At 39.5% G+C, this 13079-nt stretch overlaps 1 protein-coding gene across 3 annotated transcripts in view; it reads left to right on the forward strand.

Moving 5' to 3' along the window:
- Nucleotides 1-8406: 8406 nt before the first annotated feature.
- The window catches only part of ATG10 (autophagy related 10), a 234428-nt gene continuing 229755 nt past the window's right edge, over nucleotides 8407-13079 (forward strand). For 2 of the 3 annotated variants that reach the window (XM_081231548.1, XM_081231551.1), the window contains exon 1: nucleotides 8407-8913. The gene's annotated coding sequence lies outside the window, so the exon portion shown is untranslated. The remainder of the gene's footprint in view (nucleotides 8914-13079) is intronic. The other variant, XM_081231549.1, reaches the window with a different exon arrangement.

Below are 13079 nucleotides of genomic sequence, written 5' to 3' on the forward strand. Positions count from 1 at the left end.
GCTTCTCTTTTTTCCTTTAAAGACTATTACAAACTTTTACTTGTTTTTTAAGCCCTTTTCCTCACTTTCGAAAACTGGCTCTGCTAACTTCCCATTTCACAGAGGAAGTAGAAGCTACCAGAAATACTTTCCTCAGGGCTTCTCTGGTGGCGCAGTGGTTAAGAACTCACCTGCCAATGCAAGGGACACGGGTTCAACCCCTGGTCCGGGAAGATCCCACATGCTGTGGAGGAACTAAGCCCGCAAGTCATAACTACTGAAGCCTGCGCGCCTAGAGCCCATGCTCCACGACAAGAGAAGCCATCGCAATGAGAAGCCCGTGCACTGCAACAAAGACCCAATGCAGCCAAAAATAAATAATAAATAAATTAAAAAAAAAATACTTTCCTCAACTTGGCCTCCACAGCACTTCTTTCCTCCCAGATACAAAAGCATCTGTTTCCACTCCTAGCACTACATCTTTCTCCTTTGCCCTCCTTCTAGTTAATGCATATTATTATTTGGAACTCAACCCCCTTCCTTTCTCCTCAGGGGCTGTGTTGCCTCAGTTATCTCTTTTCCTTTTAGTTCTTGGCCTATAGACTGGATCAAGTCATACGCACTTAAAAAGTGAAATACCAAAGTACCTTCCTTTGGCTCTGATTCTCTGCTGCCTGCCACCCTATCTTTGCCTGCTCTTCATAGAAAAGCTTGACATCTCCACTTCCTTGCTTCTTCCCTTTGCTGTAGTTGTTTTAAAAGACCCATCTACTTTGTAATTCATCAGAAACTGACTTAGACCACCACCATAACAACCAAAGTGCTTTGCTAAGTGATCAATGTCTTCTTAATTTCCAAATCCAGCCGTCACTTTTCAGTATTTATCTTCCTTGATTTTTTTGCTTTATTTTTGATACAGTTAACCACTCTCTGGAACCTCTCTTCTTGGTTTTTCCTGTCCCCCTCCTAATTCTTTCAGAATCCTTATGGACCCTTCTACCTATTTTAAAAATATTGATGTTCTCTAAGATTTCACCCTCAGATCTCTTCTCACTGTATATACTCTCCCTTGAATAGTGCCTTTTGTTACCATAGCTGCAACTATCACCTGTATATCAGCGACATCCAAATATAGGGGAATGATTTTTTTTCCAGTGGGAATTAGGATTTAAAGACAGCATGAAAGGCAAAAATAGAGTAGAGTTAAAATTACCTTTGAAAAATCTCCTAAAATACTGTATACATGATTTTAAATATATATACTACCCACCAAGAAATCCTACACAGCCAGTTTTCCTCTGCTATTGGAACAGAAGGTTGTTTCTTTAGTTGAACACCAGATGAAGTTGTTGGCTTGCATGTAAGGGGCCATGTTATAAGGAAAATATGTTTTTGTCTTTTTGCCAAGCACGTAGAGTAGAGCTAATATGTTAAGTAAGTGTAGGAGATAACTCCACTGTATATATTTTCAGCCTGACTTCTTTCATGAGCCCTGGACTTATACACCAAACTACCTACTGAATATCACCTTTTGGACATGCCAATCCAGCTTGTTTTAGTTAGAGTTCTAAAAGCTGAAGAAGTGAGATAAGTCACATTCAACTTAGCAAAGGCATTTATTAAAATGATAATAGTGATGTGACAAGGATTTAACTCACATGTGGAGTGCTTTCCTATCTTCTGGGTTGATGTTCTCATTCCAGGCAGGTGTCCTTTAGCACTACACAGCTGCCACAAGCCAGTCTGCCTGGCTGGAGCCATAGGCAGCTCCAGATTGGTGGAATCTCTAGGCCAAGCATCACACAAGCCAGTAACCTCTGGCTGAAAACCTTTATTAAGACTAGTGGAATTCATAAGCATCAAGGAAGGCATTTCAATTCTTTACTGGCCCTTTCAAGTGCTGTGCTTCACCCATTGGCTGTTATATCACCTTAAAGACCATCCTCAGGAAGCCATCATGACCTATCAGCCAAGTGAAATTCCAGCATTTCCCCATTGACTGGACTGAAGATTTATTACAAGTTGTATGTATTAAGAGCCAATTTTAGAGACAAGTCTATATATAGGGCAATAAGCATCACCTCCTCGAAAAGGGAACCCTCCTAAACTGTTGTGGGAATGTAAATTAGTGCAGCCACTATGCAGAACAGTATGGAGTTCCTTAGAAAACTAAAAATAGAGTTACCGTATGATCCAGCATCCCACTCCTGGGCATATAACCAGAGAAAACTCTAATTAGAAAAGATACATGCACCCCAATGTTCATAGCAGCACTGTTTACAATAGCCAAGACATGGTAGCAAACTAAATGTCCATCGACAGATGAATGGATAAAGAAGATGTGGTATATATATACACTGGAATATTCCTCAGCCATAAAAAAAAGAATGAAATATTGCCATTTGCAGCAACATGGATGGACCTAGAGACTATCATACTAAGTGATGTAAGTCAGACAAAGACAAATAACATATAATATCATATGGGAAATCTAAAAAAATGATACAAATGAACTTACTTAACAAAACAGAAATAGACTCATAGACATAGAAAACAAACTTATGGTTACCAAAGGGGAAAGGAGGGGAAAAGGGATAAATTAGGGGTTTGGGATGAACAGATACACACTACTATATTTAAAATAAACAACAAGGATCTACTATATGGAACAGGGAACTATATTCAATATCTTGTAATAACCTATAATGGAAAAGAATCTGAAAAAGAATATATAACTGCATCACTTTGCTGAACACCAGAAACCAACACAACACTGTAAATCAGCTATACGTCAATAAAAAGTTGTTTTGAAGAAAAAAAAAGCTTCACCTCCCCTTCATCATACACATCAAACAATATAAAGAATTAAAAGCATCATAATACAAAGCAGTCAGATATTACATCAAAAATGTAGCAACAACTTTGGCCTGTTTCAATCCATATTTAGCATTCTAACAGCACATCGCTTCAATGGGACTGGACAGCTTTCATGGTGTCCTCCTTCTTCCTGTCATCATTCATGTTCCATTATATGCTTTGTATTAGCATGCCTTGAGTATATATAGCATAAGTATGTCTCTTTACATCCTTCTACTATCTATGCCTACTTCTTTATATTATCAGTACCTTAATTTGAGGAAGACTGAACCATGCAGGGACATTCAACACAGTCAACTCTGGGTTGCAGAAGGTGGGGAACTGCACATTTGGAATGTCCCATTATTATCCTTTGCTGGCCATCACATTTTAGCTTTCCTCCCTTTGAAGTTGACCTCTTTACCTCCATTGTTATTCTCTTTAAGAACAACAGGATATAATCTATATCCAGATAACATTCCTTTCTTTGTGTCAAATAAATAATTCAGTAAAGATTATAAATAATTTGCTCCCATCTAAAATCACAGACATCAATTTTAATTTTTTATATTGGAGATCGCATTCTTTATTTTTATTATAAAAAGTAACATATCGATAATACATTACTTTTTCTTAAATCTGAAATAACACAAAAGTATGAAGAATAAAAGTCATCCATAATACACTTACCTAGGGATATCCATTATTAATTTTCGGTTATAATTTACCAGTTTTCATTAGGACCATAAATGAAGTCATACTTTAACACACTGATTTGTACCTGGTCATTTTTCCATTTTAGAAAACACAGATTATATGATTATATTAATGATTGTATTATTCCATTGCTTCTATGTATCAATCTCATAAATTTGAAAATGTATATCTTTTTGTTCTCCACAGCCCTGCAAAGCTGGGATTATTACTAATTCCCTTATATAGAAATACAGATCCTGAGGTTCAGAGTGGGTAAGTGACTGCTGAAAATTTACATACCAAGTAAGTGGCAGAAATAAAGGTTGCTCTAGGACTTCCTGACTCCAAATTGGTGCCCTTTCCACACAGTGTGTCTCCTGTCTCTCTAATGAGATAATGCAGATGAAGGGGCTGGGCAAGTGCACCCTATTGTTATTTATTTAAAGAGACAGCCTAAAGCGAGTCATTGCCTCATAACTTCTGATTTGGTCTGAATCTAGGGCAACTTCCCGAATTAAAACTGCACAAAGGATTCTAGGGCTGCAGATTGAATTCTTCTTCATGCAAAACATCATTATAACACAACAGTATCAATATGCAATTGAATCCTACAATAAGAATTAATTCCGGATCAGTGAACATAGCCATACAACATTAAAGAAAACAGGTCATTATTGAACAAGGACATTCAAATCTGCAAGCTTAACAGCAGACCCTAGGTATGTACATTGATCTTGTCTCATTACCCTTTTCCCCCCTTATTTTCTTCACCAAATGACAAGTGGAATGTCTAGCAGGGGAGGGCATCTTGCTACATTGGTCTAAGGAATCTAACCTGGGGCCTAGAAGGCAAAGGAGGTTGAACCAAAAATTTTGAAGAGTTTATGAGATTCTATAGTTACTTCTCTATTCTCTATTCATTGCTTGCCAAATCAATGGATTCTGGAGACAGAGTACTGCAAATATCCTCTTGAAGTCTTTTTTCCCCACATAGTCCAAAGGTGTTGCGCATTCTTTTATCACAGATAATTTGCTATTGATCTACTTTCTCATTTATGTCTTCTTGTCCCTCACACTACGCGTTGGTCAAGATTTTGGTTTCCCTGGGGCAGCTGTCCTCTTATGCCTCCAAAGACTCTGGATAGACTTTCCCTTCAGGGTCCTGGACACTTCATTGAGACTTGGGACTAAAAGTCCACAGTGAGAACTTATTCCTATGAAGTTTTTGGGTGCAAATTGCCAGGCCCTATTAAAATATAATTTTCAGAAAAAGATAAAATCATGACTTTCATACAGATATAAAAAAAGGGGGGCTTCCCTGGTGGCGCAGTGGTTGAGAGTCCGCCTGCCGATGCAGGGGATACGGGTTCGTGCCCCGGTCCGGGAAAATCCCACATGCCGCGGAGCGGCTGGGCCCGTGAGCCATGGCCGCTGAGCCTGCGCGTCCAGAGCCTGTGCTCCGCAACGGGAGAGGCCACAACAGTGAGAGGCCCGCCTACCGCAGAAAAAAAAAAAAAAAAAAAAAGGGGCACATGTTAAAGAATTCATTTTACTCATATAATATGAGAGAACCAGGCAAAATGGGACAGCACTGATTTTTCCATGGGTAGGATGGGACAAATAAAATCACTACCGGAAGCACAGAAGTTACACATTTATCAATTACCCATGACTTACAAAGAACAGCAAAATAGCTCAAAGACAATGAATAAGGCTAGAATCTAATAACCCAGAAGAATATGTTATAGACGTGCATAGTTTTTTTAATACCCCCCCTTCAAAAATGAAAGAACATAGGGCCATCCCAACCAATTCCAGTGGAATAAGACAAGTAACCTGGATAATATCAGACCACTGCCAGAGTGATCCCTTTAGAACACTGAATTTCCCTGACAAATTTAAAACACAAGTTATAATTCCCAAATGTCCTCAAATGTTTAAAAGATAAAAATGTCCAACCAAGAATATTAGAAAATGGAGTAAATATCAAAATTCACTAAAATATTCCATAATTATTCATACCAGATTTATAATAGCCAAAAGCTGAAAATAACCTAAATGTCCTTCCCAGATGAATGGATAGATAAACTGTGGCAACCATCAATTTTTTTACTGTCTCTATAGTTTTGCCAACTATAGTATTTTTCCTCTCATTCTTTAAGGTAAGTGCTATGTACACAGAGCTTCAAGATAAGTTTCTTATCTCTGTCGTCCAATCAGATTAGCTCCTCTTTCTTTTATGTAATTTACCTTTTCCTGAGGACCTCCTGGAAGGTGGTAGAGGACATCTGCCTACTACAGGCTGCAGCAGAGATAGCTATTCTCCCCCTGTATCTACTTTCCCCTTCTTCATTTTAATAAAACAATCCCACTTTGTCAAGGTTTGACTGAGCCCTTGGCTACCTAGCTAGAGACTGCATTTCCTACTTTCCTTGTATCTTGGTATGGCTCAGAGGATATGAGCAGAAAGAATATGTATAAAAGCATTCATTGATTAAAGGAAAACACTAAATATAATAGTTTGTATAAACCTATTTTGGATTCTTTTTTTTTTCTCCCACTTTCCAGTGTCTCAGCAAAATAAAATAAACGAAAAGCCAGAAGTCTCAAGTTCTATGAGGCCCTGTGGGAAACATGGACATTTAAAGTGGAATGGACAAACAGAAACCTGTGAGGGTGAAAAAAAGAATGGTCAGGGAGCTAGAAGGAGAATCAAGGGATTCTGGTTTTATGGAAGCTAAGGGAAGCAAGACATTTTTTAGAAGTGATCAACATGTCTAAATGAAACAGAGAAATCCAATAAAATAAGGAACAAAAATGATTAATGATTCATAGATCATTACTCTTAGTCTCAGTTTCATATCAATAAAATGGGTAGCTCATGTGGTTATTACAAGATTAAACTAAACATAAGCTTCTGGTTTGTGGTAGGTGCTCAATAAATTTTATACCTTCCTTTCTCTCTTTTTGTGATTAACTCATTGTTTTATTCTAATACTCATTACTAGTGAGGAGCCCTGCTCGAGGCTGGGTAGGCACTGATGACAGACTCTGTACTAATGTAGTGCACAGCCTGCCAGTACTATCCCTTGCCTGGAAGTTACCTGATTTACTTTTAGTTTCTTTGGTTTTGGCAGGTGAATTATGAAACTTAAAAACATCTCAAATGCAAAAAAAATTTTTGTTAACATGGTGTGGTGTTGTTAATGCACGAAAAGTATTTGTAAATTACTGAATACAATGTAAAGCAACACATTCTTATCTTTGTATTAAAGCTTTATGTTTTTACTTATTTTTATTTTTTGGCCCTGCCACACAGCTTGCGGGATCTTATTTCCCTGAACCTGGGTAAGGGCAGTGAAAGCACGGAGTCCTAACCACTGGACTGCCAGGGAATTCCCATAAAGCTGTATGTTTTAAAGATAACTGCTTAAAGTTGGAGACACCCACCCACTGAAATTCTCATTGCCCTGTGATTTTTTAAAAAGCAAGCGGATAATTTTAATTGTCAGCTGATTAATTTATATCTATAGTTGCTCAAACATGTTAGGACAGTTGATCTTTACTAGCAGAATCTTTTTTAAAATTGAGTTTTAAACTTTTTTTTTTTTTTTTTTTTTTTTTTTTTTCTTTTTGCGGTATGCGGGCCTCTCACTGTTGTGGCCTCTCCCGTTGCGGAGCACAGGCTCCGGATGCGCAGGCCCAGCGGCCATGGCTCACGGGCCCAGCCGCTCCGCGGCATATGGGATCCTCCCAGACCGGGGCACGAACCCGTATCCCCTGCATCGGCAGGCGGACTCTCAACCACTGCGCCACCAGGGAGGCCCTAAACTTTTTTACATTTAGTAAAATCTATCCCTTTTATGAGTTTTTGGCAAACAAAGATATAGAACAGTTCCATTACCCCTCAAAATTTCCTCAAGCCCCTTTTTAGTCATTCCCTTCCCTTGGTCACTACTGATCAGTGTTGTCCCTTTTTCAGACCCTTTTACTTTTAAATAATTATAGGCTCACAGGAAATTGCAAAAATAGCACCTAGAGTCCTGAGTACCCAACACCTTTCTCCAGTGGTGACATCTTACATAACTGTCGTACAAGATCAAAACCATGCCCTGCATGTTTGAAGGCAGATTTTCCTTTCACTTCTTTGCCTGTGTTTACTCTTTTCTTTTGACACAAATTTAATTCTGCTGTGTTAAAAGGAGCAGATGCTAGTTTTCCCTTAGATGTCTGCAGTTGCATTTTCAGTATTTCAGTTGGATCACCCGTTACTCCTACATCTTTCTCTAGTCTTTTCATTGTTCCACCTTTTCCCAATTTAATTCTCCTGCTAGATTTTTTTTTCCCTGAGCTTTGTGACACAGATGGTACTATTGCCAATTCCCGAATCCCTAACTTTTACCTCGGTCCTTAAGTTTCAAAGGGGATAGTGCTTGTGCCTAATTGTTGTGTTCACAGTAATTTTGCAGCTTGCGTTATGAGAGCCGGCACGGTTCTCCAACCCCCGAGAGACGTTCTAGGGGCACTAAACGGTTCAGCTCCGTTCTTGCCCTACCTTTCACCATTGGTCATCCTTTTATTTTCCAGAGACTTGGCTGTTTGTTAGAGGAGAGTATGCAGTGTCTCTCGAAACCGCTGGCAACCCCTCCTCTCCCTCAATGCGCCGCCTCTGTGATGCGCTGAGGGAACGGCCGCAGTTCGGTTCTTTAGGCCGTTGAGGTGCGGGGCGGGGCCTCGGCGGCTGCCGTAGCAAACTGCAGGGAGGTCACGCCTTCCGGCCCCCGCCCCACGCACGAGGCTCAGGACGTCAGCCGTCCGCGCGAGCCTAGTCCTAGGGTGTGCGGGAGGTACAGTGCGCATGCTCCGACTGGGTCGCCTCCGGCGACGGAACCTGAGGGAGGGGTAGAGAGTGGTATTACTAGTGGGCGTCTCTGCTAGCTGGCTCTGCTCCTCTGCCACCGCCCTCTTGGCCCCCGGGGCCCGTTGCTCCCCTCCCCGCTACCCCTGGCTTGGCTGTAGCTCGCAGGGTGAAGGGTCCCTCTCCCCGGCTCCCCTTCCCCCGACCCCGTCGCCCCGCCCACTCTGGGCTAGGCGGCAGGGTCAGGGGCCGAGCGGAGCAGGGTGAGTATTCCCACAACCTTTGCCGGCCGCCTCTTTCCGGCTCTGTTTCCCGCACGGTCCTCACCCAACTGCCGGGATAGAGAGGAAGGGCGGGCGCGGGTGGGCGGGAAACAGCCCAGCCCCGAACAAAAGGCCGGGGAAGCGGGGCTCCCGCCGGTGAAATGCAGGCCGGGTCGCGCTGGAGCCGCTGCGCGGGGGCGAGCCGCTGGCGGGTGTGGATCGTACTCCTGGGCCACCATGGAGACCTCACCCTCGATTTAGGTAGTTACAGACCTGTGTTTAAAGCCTGTACCGAGACAGAAATTCTTTGCCTCGTAACCTTGAAACAGAGGATATGAAGTTACTGGTGATTCCAGTGGTTAAGTGCCACTTAACTTGAAGGAGTTTCTAATCATTAAGAATTAGGAGTTTTTCTTCCAAATAACGTATCTACTCAGCATTTGAAATTACGAATGGGGGTTGGGTGGGATAAAGGAATAGTTAACTGATATGTAGAAACAAACTTTTATGATGGTAGAAATTATAAACATCTCTGACAAGGCGAAAGGATAGTTACATGTCTTTTCAAAGTCAAAATAGAGCCTTGTCTAATAGGCCCACCTGAGAATCAATTAATTATCTAGGGGACTATACTTTTGTTTGACATAGTATAGATTAGGGCCCAGGCTTTGCAGTTACTTTTTTTTTTTTTTTTTGTCTAATGGAGCAAATTATTTCTGACTGGGAGAAAAAAATACTACTGATGATTACAGTTTTATTGCCCTATTTCCAAGATTTTTATAATTTTTACCATTGAGCTTGCTCCTTCATTATGAATTTAGTAAATCTTTGCCACAGGCTCACTTTGTATGAATCATGTTTATAACGTTTCAAAAATTACACTTCGACAGTGGCCTCACTCTTAAGTGGCAAAAGCTTAGTTTATACTTTTCAGAAGTGGAAGGCATAGGCCCTATGTAGTGTTCAATTACATTATTAGAATCCTGCGTAGAATCCTCCTTGCTTCTGAAGGGTCAAATATGGACAAGAGGAGACATTTACAAAATGAAAACTTGGCCAAAAAAAAAGTTGAGTATTGAGAAAGTCTTGCAATTACAAGGTTTAAAAATTGATATTTTAATTGAAACTAGTGGAAACAGTCTTTTCACTGGTTCTAAACTGGATTCATTGGATATACAATAGAATGATACAAGATTATGCTTTTAAGTTTCTGAGAATGATAAGCAACCCCTTAGGAAAAACAAGTAGGGTAAAGTTTATGTAAGTAGTTTCCTTAAGACTGGGCTTTATTTGGTTATTAATATCTTTGAAGCCTAGAGACAAGTTTGGGACCCTAGAGGCAGTGTTTGAAACATAAACATGCTCAGGGAACCATAACAACAACAAAATGCCCTAGAAATTATTTGGTGATTAACAAATGTCTTCAGGGGCCAAGTGCAGCTGGGTATAAAACAACTGGAAAGTAGGGAAACAGAGAAGAAACCCTATGTAAAAGCATCCAGATTAGGGAGAAGCAGCTGAAAACGATGTAGAACCAGAGGCTCCTCTAATGTACCTGGCACCCCAGGCCTTAAAGTGCTTGATCTTGTAGGTTTATAGGACCCAGAAAGAGTATTTACTAATATGAATTTAGCTTTGAAGTTAGGGTTATTTCATATCACTGTCATGTAATGGCTTTTCGAGAAAAACTTCTTAATCATCTCTTCTGAGTTCAAGAACTTACAGTAGTTTCCTGTTGTCCTCTGTTTTAAATAGAATCTCTTTAGAGTTTTAAGGTGATTTAGAAACTGCTCCACCCCCCCCTTTCCCACCCCCAGTATTCCTATATTCCTTAATATTCCTAACACTCTCTAGTTAGGCTCTTTACCTGTCTACTCTGCCTCATTTCAACCTGTTCCTAGATTCGCTGACTGCCCCCACTCCTCATCATTTTTTGTAGCATCTCTGCCTTTCAGTATCCTTTTATACTTCTAGGATTATCTGAACTGTAACTCTTCTAGAGCAGAGGCTCTGATTCCAGACTGACTGCCTTAGGTCAAACTGCCACATTTAACAGCTGTTACCTTGGACAAATTGCTTAACCTCTCTGTCCCAATTTCCTCATCTGTAAAATGGAGAAAATCACAGTGACTACCTCATAGGGTTGCTGTGAGGATTTAACAAGTTACTATAGTTTTGGTACATAGTAAGAGCTGAATACATGCTATTGTAATGATTATTTAATCCATAGTAATTCTTTAGACAGTGGTTGTACAATTTATCACTATTTTCTACTGTCTTTTATTCTCTAATGTTCTTTTCCGTTTGAATCTTTTCTTATAAATTTGATTACAAACTGTTGAAGGCAAAGATCATATATTATAATCTTTTTAAAAAGTCTCTTAAAGTTATCCCAGGATGATTCTGGGGGCTCGATATGTTTTTTCCCTATCTTACTATCTAGTTTTCTATTTTCTGTTTTTCATTTTACTTCTGTTGCTTATATTTTAAAATTTATACCCTATTTTGTTCTAAAAGTACTTACAGTAGATTATAAACTATATATAATATAAAAACATACAAAATAAAGGTAAATCAGTCATGAAAATATGAAGCTTGAATAGAAAGGTGAGGTTGGGGTGCATTATACTGAAATATATACTGTGACCAGTTGTATAATTGTTAGTGGTGGGATACAGACTGAGTTCTGAGCTTCATGATGGTCAGAGGAAAGAAGGAAACGTATCACTTGCTGAGGAAAAACATAGCTTCCTTGGAAGTATTTAGTGGGTGAAATGCACATTGTGATCACAGATTTCAAAGATATGCATGCAAAGTCATATTAAGAAACGCTAGGGTTAAGTTCTCCAACCTTGTTAAGCCTACTTCTTATTTTTTCTCAAAGGGGGCTCAACTGCCATTTTTATGGAACTGTTCCATACATTGCAGGATGCTTATCATACTTGGTCCCTGAGCACTAAATGGCAATAGCAAACTACAACCTCCACCTCCCCTTTGTGACAACCCAGTGTGATCCTACTCATTTCCAAACAACCCCTTCAAGGGTGGTTCCTCCTGATGTTGGGAACCATTGGACCTTATCTGCCCATACGTTATACAACCTATGCTTCAACTACTGCCTTTTTTTTTTTTTTCCTTTTAACGTAGCATATTCTTTTCAGGCCCTGTCTTGCTGGAGCACTTCCATCTTTTTGACATGCTTTTGTCTCCACTTGGTAGGCCCTTATTCAAATTTCAAAATTCAGTTCTGCGTTCTCCAGACTCCCTGTTTTTTTGGAGTCTTCTCTGATTTTCCCAGAAAAAGTTTGACACTTCTTCCTCTGAGGACACACACATAGCAAGTGCTAGGATATTGTAGGTGCTGAGTGAATGAATGAAAAGCTTGTGGAAATAAGAAGGCACATTAATCTAGCCTTTAATGGAGACTTTGCAAGAAAAAAAATTTAAAGGGACTGTCTTTTCCGTTACAAAAAAGTCCAACAGCTTTTTTTTTTCCAAAAAATAATGACACTTGATAATATATTTTAAAAACACATTGCTCTATCATATATTCAGACTATTTAGACCAGCACTGAGTCCATAACCTCTGATACAGTGTTGATCTTTTTGTACCTTCTTGTTTGTTGAATGTCTTTGGCCAAGTTCATAAGCCTTTAGTTCCTGGTTCTGGTCTAATTAGCATACGTGCTGACTAGAGTTAGTTCTACAAGTCCCACTGTTCAAAGGCAGCAAAAGAGTTTGAGCTGGTGGATCAGTTCAAATCATCACTGTCGGAGGAACAATTTCTCTCATGTGCATGCAGAGAAGTCTTGGTTTATGTAAAAAAATGATAATCTTCTTATAAAAGTAATGACACTGGTATCAGAAAGATTAGATGTCATAAATCTGTTGTTTGAATGGGAAAAGATCCAATTGATGAATAGGCTTAAAAGTTTAGTTGCAGAAAGGTGCTATAAAGAGGTAGAGATATGTAAAATAAATTCATTTAAAATTTTGAATTTTTCTTTTGTTCCTTACAATTTTTACTTAATATTTACTGTGTGCTTAACTCTGTTATAGGTGCTAAGATATAAAATTATAAGTCACAGGTCCTCAGCTGTTTAGACATTGCTCTATCATCTTCCGGTTTTCCTTGCTGTGGAAGAGATGGCTGAAGCTACACTGATTTTTGTTCCTTTGTAGGTAAACTGTTTTTTTCTGCCTGCATTTTTGTTTTCCTTTTTGTTCTTTAAATAAAGATATTCCATAGACTACCTGTAGGCATAGGTTTCCTTCTAGCAGTTTTCTCAAACATAGTGAGTCCACTCAATTTATAGAAGTAAATCTCTTTAATCTTTCTTTTACCCAGATCAGGAAAAATTTTTCAATGGTATGTTTGCTTATGATTTCAATTCAGAAATGCCAGTTATTTGTAGGTTGGATCTCTG

The sequence above is a fragment of the Mesoplodon bidens genome, assembly GCF_964165515.1.
Source record: "Mesoplodon bidens genome assembly, chromosome: 4".
NCBI classification, from domain to species: Eukaryota; Metazoa; Chordata; class Mammalia; order Artiodactyla; family Ziphiidae; genus Mesoplodon; species Mesoplodon bidens.